We start from the raw sequence: 18,955 nt of genomic DNA on the forward strand, positions 1-18,955 counted from the left end.
GCAACTGGTGCGATAACACAGCGTACAATATGCAATTGGGGCGATAACACAGCGTACTATACGCAATTGGGGCGATAACACAGCGTACAATAAGCAATGGGGCGCTAACACAGCGTACAATACGCAACTGGTGCGATAACACAGCGTACTATACACAATTGGTGCGATAACACAGCGTACTATACGCAATTCGGGCGATAACGCAGCGTACAATAAGCAATGAGGCGATAACACAGCGTACAATACGCAACTGGTGCGATAACACAGCGTACTATACGCAATTGGTGCGATAACACAGCGTACAATACGCAACTGGTGCGATAACACAGCGTACTATACGCAATTGGTGCGATAACGCAGCGTACAATACGCAACTGGGGCGATAACACAGCGTACTATACGCAACTGGTGCGATAACACAGCGTACTATACGCAACTGGTGCGATAACACAGCGTACAATACGCAACTGGTGCGATAACACAGCGTACTATACGCAATTGGTGCGATAACGCAGCGTACAATACGCAACTGGGGCGATAACACAGCGTACTATACGCAACTGGTGCGATAACACAGCGTACTATACGCAACTGGTGCGATAACACAGCGTATTATACGCAATTGGTGCGATAACACAGCGTACAATACGCAACTGGGGCGATAACACAGCGTACAATACGCAACTGGGGCGATAACGCAGCGTACTATACGCAATTGGTGCGATAACACAGCGTACAATACGCAACTGGTGCGATAACACAGCGTACAATACGCAACTGGGGCGATAACGCAGCGTGCAAAACGCAACTGGGGCGCACTATACGCAACACACACCACCCACAGAGGTGTCGTCGCGCGTCGCGCTGCACAGATACACACCCCCCAGTAAGGTGTTCTATATCTCAGCGACCACAGAGGTGAACAGAAACACCCCCGGCGATAGGCTCCTTTGGCACACAAAATATACAACGATATTCGCATCACACACACACCACCAAGACCGCACGATATTCCCGTGTAATAAACACCGAATATCTCTTGAGGGACGGGAGGCGAGGCGGAGGGGGTGTGTGTGTATATACACACCATCCTTCACCCGGCTGGTCCTACAGCCACTGCTGCAGTAGGCAGACTCCGGAGGGGAGAGAGAGGGAAGAGAATTTGTTTCAGAGAATAATATTTCACCTCGAGCCACGGAGCGATGTAGGAAGACCTGTGTGGCAGGCGCGGGAGCCCTCCACACCCCTGATACCAGACGATATATAGAACTGTGTGACACACCCCTGATGGTACTGATACCAGACGATATATAGAACTGTGTGATACAGCCCTGATGGTACTGATACCAGACGATATATAGAACTGTGTGACACAGCCCTGATGGTACTGATACCAGACGATATATAGAACTGTGTGATACAGCCCTGATGGTACTGATACCAGACGATATACAGGCATGTGTGATACAGCCCTGATGGTACTGATACCAGACGATATATAGAACCGTGTGATACAGCCCTGATGGTACTGATACCAGACGATATATAGAACTGTGTGATACAGCCCTGATGGTACTGATACCAGACGATATATAGAACTGTGTGATACAGCCATGATGGTACTGATACCAGACGATATATAGAACTGTGTGATACAGCCCTGATGGTACTGATACCAGACGATATATAGAACTGTGTGATACAGCCCTGATGGTACTGATACCAGACGATATATAGAACTGTGTGATACAGCCATGATGGTACTGATACCAGACGATATACAGGCATGTGTGATACACCCCTGATGGTACTGATACCAGACGATATATAGAACTGTGTGGCACAGCCCTGATGGTACTGATACCAGACGATATATAGAACTGTGTGATACAGCCCTGATGGTACTGATACCAGACAATATATAGAACTGTGTGATACAGCCCTGATGGTACTGATACCAGACGATATATAGAACTGTGTGGCACAGCCCTGATGGTACTGATACCAGACGATATATAGAACTGTGTGGCACAGCCCTGATGGTATTGATACCAGACGATATATAGAACTGTGTGATACAGCCCTGATGGTACTGATACCAGACGATATACAGGCATGTGTGATACACCCCTGATGGTACTGATACCAGACGATATATAGAACTGTGTGATACAGCCCTGATGATACTGATACCAGACGATATACAGGCATGTGTGATACACCCCTGATGGTACTGATACCAGACGATATATAGAACTGTGTGATACAGCCCTGATGGTACTGATACCAGACGATATATAGAACTGTGTGATACAGCCCTGATGGTACTGATACCAGACGATATATAGAACTGTGTGATACACCCCTGATGGTACTGATACCAGACGATATATAGAACTGTGTGATACAGCCCTGATGGTACTGATACCAGACGATATATAGAACTGTGTGATACAGCCCTGATGGTACTGATACCAGACGATATATAGAACTGTGTGATACACCCCTGATGGTACTGATACCAGACGATATACAGGCATGTGTGATACACCCCTGATGGTACTGATACCAGACGATATATAGAACTGTGTGACACAGCCCTGATGGTACTGATACCAGACGATATATAGAACTGTGTGATACAGCCATGATGGTACTGATACCAGACGATATACAGGCATGCGTGTGACACAGCCCTGATGGTAGTGATACCAGACGATATACAGGCATGTGTGATACACCCCTGATGTACTGATACCAGACGATATACAGGCATGCGTGTGACACAGCCCTGATGGTATCGATACCAGACGATATACAGGCATGTGTGATACAGCCATGATGGTACTGATACCAGACGATATACAGGCATGCGTGATACAGCCATGATGGTACTGATACCAGACGATATACAGGCATGTGTGACACAGCCCTGATGGTACTGATACCAGACGAAGGTACTGATACCAATCGTGCGTGACAGAGAGTTGAAGGCGAAGATACCAGACGACATGAAGACCCCGTGTGATAGGTAAACAGCCCAGGAGCGTCTGGAGGCAACAAGCTTATACAACGACCTCTGAGACTGGTTGTACCTTCTGAAACCCTTAAAGGTTCAGGTACCAGATGGTATCCAAGACCCCGTGTGGACGGGGCCTCTCTCATAGCCCTGATGGGATCGAGACAGGACGATAACAGAATACATGGGATGATACAGACAGGTTAACAGGAGTTAGTATATGGTACCTCCCTACCCACCTCGCCCTCCGGCTCAACCGCGGCCGAGGAAAAGATGATTAAAAAAAAAGAAAATGTAGTATGGAGGAGAGCAAGGGGGAGGGAGCTACATTGTCATGGAAATTCTATAGAAAACTTAAAAAAAAAAAAATGGGGTAAAAATGAGATAAAAAAAAATGTATGGAGAGAATTGGGATCAGATGGACATACTACCATGGGAATTCCATAGGAAAGTGTGGACGGGTTTAAAAGTTTCTTACCAGTCTGGTGATCACGGTACAGCAGCTGGACTCTGGAAGAAAAAAGAAAAAAGAATGACTGAATTAAGAGATTAAAATATAGAGAAATAATAATAGCCAAAGATAAGTGGATTATAAAGATAAGCAAGATTATTTACGGATAACAGATGACCTGAGGGCGTTAGTGAGAGAGAGAGAGAGAGAGAGAGAGAGAGAGAGAGAGAGAGAGAGAGAGAGAGAGAGAGAGAGAGAGAGACAGAGAGCTTTTGCCTATGTTGCTATCTTCATCCTTCTACCTACACATGTTGCTATCACATCCTCCTTCCTTCTATCTACATACTGTTATCTCTGGTCACTCCGTCTTTTATCTGATTAGAGAGCAAAAGTGGCGTATAGGTTACGCTATCATATTCATTAACTACGCTCTCTATTGTTTTTTCTTTTCTTTTTTTTAACATATTTTCCAAGACTTTGTTACAGATGGTCGGGTGCGTCTCGTTCCCTTCAAGGAATTTCACGATTTTCCTTTCGAAGTTATTGCGCCTTGACCACTGCCCTCCTTTTTCCCTCCTAGAGCCGAGGCGAGGCTTTCGGAACACGGTCATCTGATGTTACGTTACCCATCGCAGATCCTTGCGACGACGGTGAGCTGCCCAGAACTCTGGGGGATCCCGGCATATTGCGACACAAGAGGCCATTGCGACATACTGCGACACACAGACCACTGCGACATATTGCGACACAGAGACCATTGCGACATATTGCGATACAGAGACCACTGCGACATATTGCGACACAGAGGCCATTGCGACATATTGCGATACAGAGACCACTGCGACATATTGCGACAGAGAGACCATTGCGACATATTGCCATACAGAGACCATTGCGACATATTGCGACACAGAGACCATTGCGACATACTGCCATACAGAGACCACTGCGACATATAAGACACACCAAACGTCTTGAAAGAATAGATACCGAACGACGTACCCCCCCCCCCCAACACTCTCTCTCTCTCTCTCTCTCTCTCTCTCTCTCTCTCTCTCTCTCTCTCTCTCTCTCTCTCTCTCTCTCCGGCGGGTGGTGCCTGAAGCGCAAGAACGTCCCCAAAATCAGGCAGGATTAGAAGCAGGAGGTGTGGTGGTGTTCCGTCCGTCCCTCCTGCTGAACCACAAACTCAATAATGTGAGTTATCATGGGAATAAGGAGACGAGCGAGCCCCTCCCTCCCTCGCTCGAAGCCGGTCTGTCTGTCCAGCCCACGACACACACACACACACACACACAAAATGCCGTTCGTCCTACAATGCTGGCGGGGTTTGACAGATGAAATACATCTCTGCTTGTATTCAGAAATGAGGAGGAGGAGGAGGAGATGAGAGATGCACACACACACTCTCCCTGGATCTCATCTCACGACCTCTCTCTCTCTCTCTCTCTCTCTCTCTCTCTCTCTCTCTCTCTCTCTCTCTCTCTCTCTCTCTCTCTCTCTCAGTTAGACTACGAAATCTCTTCATTCTCATCCTTCTTTCTTTCTTCTTCCCCTCCTACAGAGGAGCTCGTGTCTTGGGATGAGGATCTCGGGACGAGACGATGATGCACCTCCAACCTGCACGACCTCCTCCAGGCACTGAGAAGGCACCCTCAGCTTAAGGAAGCGCCCCCTCCTCTCCATGTTCAGACGCACTGCCACTTCTTACTCTGAGTATTTGCATTTCTTCTTTTCTTTATTTTTTTGAAACCTCTTGAGAGATTTTCTTTTTCCTCATTCATTCTTTTCATATGGTTGGACAAAAGGAGTAATTACCGAACCCCCGGTAAGCTTCTGTGCCATTTGATCACTTGTAGTTTCCCCCGCCACTCATCATACCAAGATTTCTCCTCAACACTTGTTTATGTTCACCTCCTCTTCTCACACACGTATCCTTCCTCATCTTCGCTATCCTCCTCCTCCTCCTTTTCCTCACTATCCTTAGGTCATCGCATCAAGTAACCTCGCTGTATACCGTCAGTGGCTCTTCTCACCTGTCCCCCTTTCCCCCTTGTGGTCTCCACCTCACCGCATATAAGACGGGGAGGGAGAGCTCTAGAAGCAGCGTTCGACATGGACCCGTGTAGATCTGCATCGGCCACACTGCCACCACACACGCTCACACACACACACACACACACACACACACACACACCACTTCCCAACACCACTGTCCACACTACCCTCGCGGCTTAGTTCCACTGTTTCCCAATTTTTCCCGGTAGCGCCTCGTCATAAATAGTCTTACCCAATGGAGAGGATTTCTCCAAATGCTTGAAGAGTCGCGTCTTCTTTCTGCATAGACTCACGAAGGAAAAACTCCAGGACCATGAACGTAAACAAAAATCGTCAACGACTCTTCTCATATATTTTTTTTCTCTTTCTTCGCATCCTGAACGCGAAATCGGATTACTGAAGTCGGCCATCACTCTCGTCCCTCACACCTCAGCGTTTCAGCCCGGTAATCCAGCGTCTTTTTTGCCTCGCTGGTCCTCCCAGTCTTGACAAGCCGTTCGTGCAACAATATCCGATTTGGGATACCCTCCACAAATCTGTCTCCATGTTCTCAAGGTCCAGTGGGCTGAGCCAGGGTGAGTGTGTGTAAGTCTGAGTGAGAGAGAGAGAGAGAGAGAGAGAGAGAGAGAGAGTTACGGGGGGACAGAGGTTTATACACTCTTATCCTTATCTATGTACCATCCCTTGACTTCTATGTGTGCACGTATACATACACATTACCAGCCTTAGCTGAGCACTCGTGAACCCACTGTGGGCCTTAGTGGGAGGACGAATGGCTGGGATTGGCTGTGGGCCGACTGCCGCTCCCGGAGATTCGAACCCGGGCATGGGCCCGTACGTGCATCATACTCAGCATATACCCATCAGCTCCTCTACACCTCCCTCATCCCATCTTCTCCATCCTCTCCCTGTACCACTCCTAGTATAACGACTCCCTCCCTCCCAATCCTTCCTCCCCACCTAACTCCTCTTTCCCCTCACTGGTGCTCAACTCCCCCACCCCCCCTCCTCCGCAGCCACGCACCGCATGCGGACCCTCCCTCTAGTCTTCGAGGACCTGATACAGGGCATCTCGGCATAGCCCTACCCAACACTGGGGCATTGGAGTGCCATTTGCCTAGCCCCTATCTAACGTTAAGGGACGCCATGAGCACGACTCTTGTGAGGCCCTGTGCTCACACCCGTGTTAGGGCCACACTGAGCCACATTTCCCTGACGTCCCTTGAACCTAGAGATAGGGCCACATCTCCCCTGACGCCCCTTGAACCCAGAGTTAGGGCTACATCTCCCCTGACACCCCTTAAACCCAGAGTTAAAAGCCGCACGTCCCCTTAACGACCCTTAAACCCAGAAGTTTAGGGGCCTCGCTGAGCCATCCCTTCTCTGACAGGGCCGCCCCCCTGATCCCGTAACCAACCCGGCGTTACGGCATGCAAACGAGGACACCGCCAGACGTGTTGGCCCAGGTCCTACAAGCCATCGGTGTGGTACCCCGAGACTGGCCGAGTGTGTCAACACAGGAGCATCGGGAACACACAAGGGGATTCCATGCCTCTCTTGTTTCTCGACAAGAGGATCACCTCGTACAAGCTCCAGATCCAATGCTCGATCCAGACTTTGAACGTCGAACCAAATGCAATCGAGTGAGAGAGAGAGAGAGAGAGAGAGAGAGAGAGAGAGAGAGAGAGAGAGAGAGAGAGAGAGAGAGAGAGAGAGAGAGAGAGAGGGAAGAGAAAAAAGCATATGCACGTCATGGAAGGCTATACTATCCACCATAACTTGTTTTGTTATGTCCAAGCTACAAAAAAAAAAAAGAAATCAACCAGTGCTGCATCGCCCTATACAGCTAGCAGTATACACTTCGTTATATACTTCGTTATGTATGGATACAACATAGGCATGCATACATATCAAACTTTCGTACAAAAAAAAAGGGGGGACCACTGCTCAACTGACGCTGATTATTCCACTTTTTGCCTAAAAAAAAACCCCAAAAAACTCGATTCCCTCCCACTCCCAACTCCATTGCATTTCCCTCTTCCTCTTCCCGGTATTTGAACACATTTCTTCTCTGAATTCGGCCAGAACCTATGCCGTATCGCTGAATGAGAATGCAGGTCACGAGTGCGAAAAAAGGAAATTCCTACCTAAATACTTCTCCAAACCTCACTCGTTCCTCATGAAACCATCAAAACAGTAGAGTTTTACTCTCAGTTAACAAACATGCTGGGTATGACCACTCCACCGTATATCCTGGGCATCCCATATACTGAACGTCCAATCTCTGCTCCCCAGAAGATGGAGGTGTTGTATGTATGTATTCCGCATCCCAGTGTGGAGCACTACTAACATATCTGGATTGGTTCTACTTCCATTTCCCTTTTGGCAAAAGTGGAATCAAAACCACTTTTGTCTTGCCATTTCTCCTGGTTTTGCCTCTTGCCTCACTCCTCTCTCCCTACCCGGCGCGAAGTTGGTTTCCCTCTCTCTATTACACTGGTATCATATCCGCCACCGACTTCGTCGGCTGTATGCGCGTGTTCCTCCAGCTCTTGTATGTGCTGGTCACATCCCTCAACTCGACCTATTACCTCACCTCACCTCTGACATCCCCCCTACTCGATCACCTCACTTCTGACATCCCCCTACTCGATCACCTCACCTCTGACATCCTCCTACTCGATCATCTCACCTCTGACATCCGCCTTACTCGATTACCTCACCTCTGACATTCCCCCACTCGAGCACCTCACCCCTGACATCTCCCTACTCGATCACCTCACCTCTGACATCCCCCCCTCTCGATCACCTCACCTCACACCACTCACACTCCTTTTGGTATCTTGTCTCTATCACCACCATCCTTCTTCCCTACTCTTGCGCTCAAGACTGGATACCAGGCTTGATACAGAACTTCTGTACCTCACAGACATGACCGCGTCTGTGCCACCTCCACAGACACTGAACCCTCTACTCGCAAGCTCCTTAATGCATCGCAGGACCTTTGAGCCCCCGTCTTCCATCCTGTGGGTCACTTGGGTCCCTTAGCTTTTTTTATTTTTTTTGGCTTACATCCGCTGCTACGTCCACTCCAAAGGTACCCAAGGCACTCCACTTTCCCCAGAGTCCTTCCCATTCAAGCCATCCTGTCTCACTTCCCTTTGGTACGCATCCATCACCTTACTTTCGAATCTTCTTACTCTCATCTGCCTCCTCCTCCTCCTCCTCCTCCTCCGACGCACTGTCGCAAACTCCGTCACCGGCTTCAGCGAATCTGTGGTCTTTGGGGGAGGCCGTCACACCAGAATCAAGTCATTTACAAGCACGAGTTCTTTCCATACACCCATGAGGACACTCAGCGACTCATTACACTTGCTGTAGACCCGCCCCGAGCTCAAAGACCCCTCGCAATTACCTCCCTCAACCACCCTGTCCATGATGGTATCACACATCAGTGGCAGGCGTGGGCTGCGGACCGAAATCCTTCTAATACACACATAGCCATGTAGACCAACAAACAATATAACCGCGAACACTAATATAAACCAGCAAAGTCCAAAATCTAACAGGATACTTTCGCATTAAGATGACGGACAGACACATCTGGCATTGTAAACAGACATCATCTGCCTCAACCTTAAAGACTTGGCCTCCAGTCAAAACAACAATCCCCTCTCCACCCTCACCCGGGTTGAATGATCCTCCTCAAATATGACGTCCAGTTCAGAGATGCGAGGAATTTCTTCTCCCTAACTAGCCTGTGCCAGGTACCCAATGTATCGACCAACCCTTTAAGAGTGGCTGAACAGCTGGGTTGACTGTGGACAGACTGTCGCAACCCAGAATCGAACCTGTGCGCTCGACCCTTAGCGGCCCGTGAATGCTCCAAGCATCCTCTAGAAACCTCTGCACATCGGAAGGAAACTGGTATCTAACCCCAACACAGCGCCCCTGGATCGGATCCAAACCTTTACCAATGTATTTCCCACCGTCTAGCTATCCAAGCCCTTGTAGCGAAAGGCATGTGAAAACACGCAGTCTCTTAGCCAATCCCCAGGACAGACCCAGGCAAGATGTGGACCAACAGACATATCTAACTAAACCAATTGGCATAACCCTTAAATCATAAGTCATGAGCAATCGATATAACGCTGCGTTGTGTGTACAAGATGAGAGTGTTCAAAGATGCATAGATAACTCTGCTCAGTCAGTAGACAAGTGGTATACAGATAAGACGGCTTTTATACCCTCTAATATATTAACTCTAACTCCAGTACCACGAGAGATATCATTGAATCTTCTATCATCAAATACACAAAGAATTATAACCTTGATATTGGTGAGGTCTATACAAATTGGATAACTTTATTGTTGATAAAATTCGTAAACAATTCACCTTCTTGTTCACATAATGATTTTATGATACGCTCGTTATCTGTCTTGGACACTCCCATGTTTACCAAATGGCGTCCTACCTACGTCTCTTCGTTGTATATCAACTGACTGTTATATTTCTTTCTTGTATCTCCCTTGATGATATGATTATTACACGAAAGTGCACTTGGGTACTTACCGTGTTTCATTTCCCCGTGAACTCATAGGAATATATGTGTGTGTGTGTGTGTGTGTGTGTGTGTGTGTGTGTGTGTGTCAACAAAGCGTGTATGATATGGGAGCAGTGAGGCAGAGGGAGGAAAGCATTTCTCACACCTCACTCTTGCCCGGGTGGAAATGACCCGCCACATCGTATATCGGATTTCAGTGTATGTAAGACGATAGAAAAAATAAAAATTCCTTGTTATTCTTACGTTAGCAGAGTTCTTCATGGCTTCCCTCCTGACTGGCTATATATATATATATATATATATACATATATATAGGACCCTTCACACTGGCCCTGACAGTCAGGCCCTTCACGCTGGCCCTGAGAGTCAGGCCCTCCACGCTGGCCCCGAGAGTCAGGCCCTTCACGCTGGCCCTGACAGTCAGGCCCTCCACGCTGACCCTATCCTCCCCTGAGGATCAGATCCTTTTATGCAGCAGATCCCTCCGTCTCCAGAGGGTCAAGGCCCTTAATACCGACCCTCCCTTCCCCGAGGGTTGGGGCCAGAGTGGCGGACCGGGCTCAGCACTTGAAGACGACGAGGGGGGGCGACGCTGCCGCCGCCGGCGGGAGGAAAAGGACAGATGGTCCTCGTCCTTCCCTTGGGGCCCCTTGCCGAGGGGCGCTCAGTGACTCAAGAGGACAAGACAGACGACAGGAATACATCTCTTGTGGAGTCTTGGTCAGGTGCCTTCATACGTATGGATGAGCGGGGCTCCTGGTCCTCGCCGCTGATGGACACCACCTCCTCCAGGTGGGTCTGCTAGCTCGGGAATGCCCGCTGCTGAAACAAGGCGGTTCTCTCGCTGTCTCTATCTACTACTTCGCTGGGCATGAAGGTATTGATAGATATGTCTCCCTTCGCTGGGTATGAAGGTAACTGATAAATATGTCTCCATCTACTACTTCGCTGGGTATGAAGGTAATTGATGAATATGAGGTAACACGCCTTTACTGGACGCGTAAACTTGGATCTGTCGTCTCGTTACTCTAAACCACAGTTCAAGTGCCGTCCCGAACGGATCTCCTCCTCGCCTCTCCTTATATGCAGATTCACATTTCCCCATTACGTGCAAATCCTTCGTAGTCTCCATACATAAAATCCTCTCGCTCTTCAGACGAACATACGTAGATCTCCCTGCGTGGCACATTTCAGTCTTCCATACTCTATAAATTTCAAGTGTTCCTGATCTCATTTAAATTCTCCCAGATTCGCCCACTCCATGTCCCTCTGTTCTCCACCCCTAAGCCCTCCCCACTCTCCACATTTCAGTCCTCCTCGCTCTCCATGTATTCAGTCCTCTTGCTTTCCACATCTTCAACCCTACCTGCTCTCCACATTTCAATCCTCCTTGCTCTCCACATATCCATCCTTCCTTCTCTCTGCATAAAAGTAAGCTCAGTCTGACCTGTTATTTCTTTTTCCTGTATTCTTTCAACGCACTACTCGGGTCACTACCTACCTCGTCGAACCTTTTCTGAAACAAGACCCACAGAATCCATCACCATCATCGTTCATTTAGGAGTTCGTGGCGTTTCTAATATTTTCGTCTACATATCATCTCACGCTGTTGGGCGCCAAAAGATTCTGACACATATGTCAGGGGGTCATAAAAATATAAATGGTTTTCGCTCGTCTTTTCTTCGGCTTACATGTAGGTCTACATAATGCGCACCAGACACTCACGGAGTCACAATATATATATATATATATATATATATATATATATATATATATATATATATATATACATACATACATATATATAATTAGCATGAAAGAGGGGTATGGGTCTGAATGGACACAATTCGGAGGAAGTGAAACGATTTAGATACTTTAGTGGACATGACAGCAAATGGAACAATATGAGCGGAAGTGCGCCATAAGGTGGGTGCAGGGGGCGATGGTTCTGGGAGCACTGAAAAATGCGTGGAAAGAGAGGTTGTTATTGGGGAGGGCAAAAACGGGTGTGTTTGAAGGTATAGTTGTCCCAACCACGTTGTTTGGATGCAAGGCATGGGCTATAGATGAGGATGTGCGGAGGAAGGTGAATGTCTTGGAAATGAAATCGTTTTAGGACAATGTGTGAGGTGGTCTGATCAAGTAAGCAATAAAAGGATAAGAGAGAGAGGCGTGATAATAAAAACAAAATGTGGTTGAAAGAGTTGAAGGAGTTGCTGAAATGGTCTGGAAATATGGAGAGAATGAGCAAGAACTTGATAAAGAGATGTTGAAAATGGAGGGAACAAGGAGAAGGGGGAGATTAAACTGGAGATGGTGGGATGAAGCGAAGAGGACCTTGCGCAACGCCAAGTTCAATTCGTAATTATCACACGTTCGTATCTAACGCACTCCCATGGCAATGAGCTGGCACAACAAGACCTCAGAGTAAAAGAATTCCCATGTCTGATCTCGTACAATAATTCATGGTATATAATCATCATACCTTACATAATTACCATCTACATAATACGACAATATGTTAACGAGCAGTATCATCCAGCGAGGCAATCCAGATGATAAGAATGGAACCGTGATAATGTTATCAGTACGTGAGTGTCAGTCCCTCGTTAGCTGGCCATCAGCTGAACTCTTGGAGTGGGTGAGGTCGGTTAACGAGGGTGTTTGAATGAGCAAAACCTGACCACTGAGTTCCATAGGTGCCATAACCAGCCCACTTAGGGTCTTAACGTGCTCACAAGTGGCCACTAAAGAAATATAACTGACCACTGCAGTAAAGTAACTGCCCACCGAAGTAACATAATTGGCCAGAGATGAAGAGAAACTGGCCAACGAAGTAACTAAATTGGCCACTAGGGTATTGCCAAGGTATTACTGGCCACATTCGCGCCTGACACTCCAAACACTGGCCAATGTCGTACTAAGTGTGGCCACTGGAGGGCCAAACAACCTGGCCACAGTGGTGCCTGACACGCCAAACATTGGCCACAGTGGTGCCTGACTCGCCAAACATTGGCCACAGTGGTGCCTGACTCGCCAAACATCCTGGCCACAGTGGTGCCTGACACGCCAAACATTGGCCACAGTGGTGCCTGACTCGCCAAACATTGGCCACAGTGGTGCCTGACTCGCCAAACACTGGCCACAGTGGTGCCTGATACGCCAAACATTGGCCACAGTGGTGTCTGACACGCCAAACACTGGCCACAGTGAGAGACTAAAACTAGCCACCAATGCGAGTCAAAGAGAATATCATGATGCCGTTAATTAGACCAGTAATGACTGCTACAGTCCATGAGTATTGCATCACACACGAGGCCATTAATATAGGAACAAAAAAAAAAAAAATAATAATCAAAGGAGAACCATTACTGTCTCTCGACAAACCTCTACTGCCAAAGGAGAACCATTAGGTGAACACTCCCTCGATAACTTCCTCCCCGGATCTTTTTTCCTTGTCTCTGATACCCAACTGTCCAAGGCTGTTTCGCCTCCGCACTAGCACATCTCTAACTATAACCTCTATCTTCGCTTCCGTTCCAAGGGTGGAGCTTGTGCCAACTGTAGTACAAGAACAACAACAAAAAATGAAAATCCTATGGCTCGCCCGGTGGACTTCGAGTCTCGTAATACTTTGATGCCATCTGGCTCAAAATCTCTCTCTCTCTCTACCTAACCTTGTGGTACCTTGCCTTTCCATTTCGGTTACTTGGCTTTACGTCATCGGAGATCACCTCACATATGTAAGTTTTCTTATCTACCAAGTACAGCTGAGCACAACTCATACAGTAGTTTGCTCCCCCGTGAGAACTACCGATAACTAAAGTCTTTTTATCATCGATGTCAAAAATTAATTTTCTTTCTGCGAGTCGCGTCCATCAGGCTGTGTACGTCAGTTTCAAGCTGCAGACGCTTACCATTCCCCCAGCTTAGTATCGTCTGTGAATATTGATAACTTAAAACGCAGCTCATTATCACTATCACGAATATACGTGAGGATGAAAGCTGGACCCATGACTGATCCCTGTGGCACACCACTTGTCACGGACAACCATATATGAGAATGAAAGATGGACTGTGGCACACCATTTATCACGGACAACCATATATGAGAATGAAATATGGACCCATGACTGATCCCTGTGGCACACCACTTATCACGGACATCCATATATGAGAATGAAAGCTGGACCTATGACTGATCCCTGTGGCACACCACTTGTTACGGACAACCACATATGAAAGCTGGACCCATGACTGATACCTTTGGCACGCCACTTGTTACGGACAACCATATATGAGAATGAAAAATGGACCTACGACTGATCCCTGTGGCACACCACTTGTCACGGACAACCATATATAAGAATGAAAGCTGGACCCATGACTGATCCCTGTGGCACACCACTTGTTACGGACAACCACATATGAAAGATGGACCCATGACTGATCCCTGTGGCACACCACTTGTTACGGACAACCACATATGAAAGATGGACCCATGACTGATCCCTGTGGCACACCCCTTGTCACGGACAACCATATATGAGAATGAAAAATGGACCTACGACTGATCCCTGTGGCACACCACTTGTCACGGACAACCATATATAAGAATGAAAGCTGGACCCATGACTGATCCCTGTGGCACACCACTTGTCACGGACAACCAATCCAAGGCTTGACCAGTAATGACCATTCTTCGTTTACGGCCAGTCAACTCATTTTCTAACCACGGAAGTACAACCCAGACTACACTATATGACATGACTTTATCTTACAGCCTTTAGGTGCGCAAACCTTATCGGATCCTCTTTGAAAATCTGAGTAGACTGACATCAACTCCTTTACATTAATCGTACATGTTGCTCATGAAAAGGAATTAGGCAGCTTTCTCTGACGTGAAAGATATCTAAACCAATCTGGGAACCGTTGTATAGAATGTAATCCTCTGAACGTACGATTCTGTCGCGAATGTGATGGTGTTTTTTTTTTTTCTTCATAGGATTAGAGGCCACAGACAACTAAAGCTAATTGGATCATAATTCCCAGGTAGAGACTTATCACCTTGTGTGAGTATCGGCGTTACGTTGGCAAACTTCCAGTCCTCTGGAATATTCACCGTGGTAAGAAGGGACTAATTGAAAAGTGAGTGAGAGAGAGAGAGAGAGAGAGAGAGAGAGAGAGAGAGAGAGAGAGAGAGAGAGAGAGGTGTGTGTGTCTGTGTGCGTGTAGGGTGGATCGAGATCCAAATCTACTATATCTTTGGTGTTTCTTACACCACTTCTCTCTCTCTCTCTCTCTCTCTCTCTCTCTCTCTCTCTCTCTCTCTCTCTCTCTCTCTCTCTCTCTCTTCTCAGCCTCAGAATCATTCATTGTTTTCCTTTCGAATTTTCTCAAAAATCGTCATCAATGACATCTTGCTTCAATGTGGCAATCTGATCCCTTCTCTTTCTTCCTGTCTTTTCAAACGCCTCGTATCATCGTCTGCCTCCCTTCCTCCCTCCCTTCCTCCTTCCCTCCCTTCCTCCTTCCCTCCCTTCCTCCTTCCCTCCCTCATCCCAAAGCTAAACTCCCCAGTTACCTTCACAACTCTCTTCCTAGAACCCGTCCCCAGAATCTGGGAATTGAATGACCACCCCACAAATAACCCTCTTGATATCTTCTCTGTGTCTCTCATCATCTCATCATCTCTCACCACTCTTATCTCTCACCACTCTTATCTCTCACCATTCTCTCACCACTCTTATCTCTCACCATCTCTCACCACTCTTATCTCTCATCATCTCTCACCACTCTTATCTCCCACACCCCAACAATTCATCAGTTCCTCACACCCACCTTCTTGCCTCTCCCTCCAACAGCCTGCACCGCACCCGGTGTACATTGGACCGCTCGTCGAAACACAAAACTCGCTGCCTGGATACCAGTGTTGCGTACAATACTTCGTGTTCCATGCGACGCGAATCCAAAGCTCTCTCTCTCTCTCTCTCTCTCTCTCTCTCTCTCTCTCTCTCTCTCTCTCTCTCTCTCTCTGATGCACCAGTCTACTTATGGCATCGACTCGATCCAAAATTCTTGCTCGAACGTTTACATTCACAGTCCTCTCCAAATCCCCCACCCCAATCCCACCCCCAATCACAAAAGCCATTTTCCCGTCCCCCGGCTGAACTACACATTCCAGCCATTCACCCCCTCTCTTTTTTTTCCTCTCTCTCTCTCTCTCTCTCTCTCTCTCTCTCTCTCTCTCTCTCTCTCTCTCTCTCTCTCTCTCTCCCGCTGACCTAAAAGCTATAAAGTGCATCCGGAGAAAAACGGCAGCCTATCCCCAACCTAAACTATTGCCTATCCTCTCTCTCCTTCCCCTCTCCCTTCTCTCTCTCTCTCTCTCTCTCTCTCTCTCTCTCTCTCTCTCTCTCTCTCTCACACACACACAAACACACACACACACACACACACACACACACACAAGAGTGGAACACACACTGACTGGTTTTAAAGCAGACAGCATACATTAATCTAAGAAACTGTATGATAATGAGAAACGCTCAAGAGACGGGTCTCCCACAAGTGTAAAACTCCCTCCCCGCCGGAACGGTACAAAGAGGTAATCACACACACACACACACACACACACACACACACACACACACACACACACACACACCTCACAGATGGCCATGCATCTTGCAATTGGAGGAGTTCGATTCTAAAGAGAGAGAGAGAGAGAACCGGAAACTCTAATCTCATGAAGTGGGGGACAGCAGTGGAGACACAAGGTTTTCGAACATATACAATTGAATTTCCTCGTCTTAGCATATGGACTTATGACGCCACACACCATTGATATAAGGTCTTATATCTATACGAGGGTCGGACTAACACGCCATTGATATAAGATTTTATATCTAGACGGAGGGTCGGACTAACACACCATTGATATAAGGTCTTATATCTATACGAGGGTCGGACTAACACGCCATTGATATAAGATTTTATATCTAGACGGAGGGTCGGACTAACACACCATTGATATAAGGTCTTATATCTATACGAGGGTCGGACTAACACGCCATTGATATAAGATTTTATATCTAGACGGAGGGTCGGACTAACACACCATTGATATAAGGTCTTATATCTATACGAGGGTCGGACTAACACGCCATTGATATAAGATTTTATATCTATACGTTGGGTCGGACTAACACACCATTCATATAAGGTCTTATATCTATACGAGGGTCGGACTAACACGCCATTGATATAAGATTTTATATCTAGACGGAGGGTCGGACTAACACACCATTGATATAAGGTCTTATATCTATCCGTTGGATCGGACTAACACACCATTGATATAAGATCTTATATCTATACGAGGGTCGGACTAACACACCATTGCTATAAGATCTTATATCTATAAGGGGGTCGGACTAACACACCATTGCTATAAGATCTTATATCTATCCGTGGGTCGTATGAGCATCAAGCACACCATATATGATTCGCCAACTGGACCATGTACTTATGGCAGACTTGGACCAGATTCTGTGGTGCTGAATAAGAGACACAGAAGGACCAGAGACAGGCAATAAGAATCAGAGGAGACACAGCCATAGAAACTGTACACAGAACTTGGAGAGGAAATTTCCCACTGGGGCACAGAACTGGGGTGAAATGGCGATCCACGCACAAGACGCAGGCCACTGCTGTGGAGGGGTTCTGTGTCCTTCAAAACAAGTGGGTTAGACCGTGGGTGGGAGGTTCTCCTTTGGTCTTCGATAAGAGAGAGAGAGATGTGGCGAGCTGACGCGGGTGTGTGAAAAAAGAGAGATTAAGGACGTACAAGTGAGGGGAGCTATATGGCTAGATAAGGGAAGGAAGGATAGAGGAATTGTGAAATGAATATTGTAGGCAAGGAAGGAGATATTCCCAGTCTCCTGGTCCATGGGTCTTGCTGGGTCAGTGACTCGGGCTCCTGGTCCACAGGTCCTGCTGGGTCAGTGACCTGTGCTCCTGGTCCACAAGTCCTGCTGGGTCAGTGACCCGGGCTCCTGGTCCATGGGTCTTGCTGGGTCAGTGACCCGGGCTCCTGGTCCACAGGTCCTGCTGGGTCAGTGACCTGTGCTCCTGGTCCACAGGTCCTGCTGGGTCAGTGACCCGGGCTCCTGGTCCACGGGTCCTGCTGGGTCAGTGACCCGGGCTCCTGGTCCACGGGTCCTGCTGGGTCAGTGACCCGGGCTCCTGGTCCTCAGGTCCTGCTGGGTCAGTGACCCGGGCTCCTGGTCCACAGGTCCTACTGGGTCAGTGACACGGTCTCCTGGTCCACGGGTCCTGCTGGGTCAGTGACCCGGGCTCCTGGTCCATGGGTCCTGCTGGGTCAGTGACCCGGGCTCCTGGTCCATGGGTCCTGCTAGGTCAGTGACCCGGGCTCCTGGTCCACAGGTTCTACTGGGTCAGTGACACGGTCTCCTGGTCCACGGGTCCTGCTGGGTCAGTGACCCGGGCTCCTGGTCCACGGGTCCTGCTGGGTCAGTGACCCGGGCTCCTGGTCCATGGGTCCTGCTGGGTCAGTGACCCGGGCTCCTGGTCCACAGGTTCTACTGGGTCAGTGACCCGGGCTCCTGGTCCATGGGTCCTGCTGGGTCAGTGACCCGGGCTCCTGGTCCACGGGTCCTGCTGGGTCAGTGACCCGGGCTCCTGGTCCACAGGTTCTACTGGGTCAGTGACCCGGGCTCCTGGTCCACAGGTTCTGCTGGGTCAGTGACCCGGGCTCCTGGTCCACAGGTCCTGCTGGGTCAGTAACCCGGGCTCCTGGTCCACAGGTCCTGCTGGGTCAGTGACCCGGGCTCCTGGTCC

At 48.2% G+C, this 18,955-nt stretch overlaps 1 protein-coding gene across 1 annotated transcript in view; it reads right to left on the reverse strand.

Annotated features, from left to right (window-relative positions):
• LOC139756786 (uncharacterized) overlaps positions 1–18,955 on the reverse strand; it is a 626,428-nt gene that overhangs the window by 482,680 nt on the left and 124,793 nt on the right. Inside the window, exon 2 of the mRNA XM_071676576.1 lies at positions 3,498–3,529. The gene's annotated coding sequence lies outside the window, so the exon portion shown is untranslated. The remainder of the gene's footprint in view (positions 1–3,497; positions 3,530–18,955) is intronic.

This window comes from Panulirus ornatus, chromosome 23 (assembly GCF_036320965.1).
Source record: "Panulirus ornatus isolate Po-2019 chromosome 23, ASM3632096v1, whole genome shotgun sequence".
Classification (NCBI taxonomy): domain Eukaryota; kingdom Metazoa; phylum Arthropoda; class Malacostraca; order Decapoda; family Palinuridae; genus Panulirus; species Panulirus ornatus.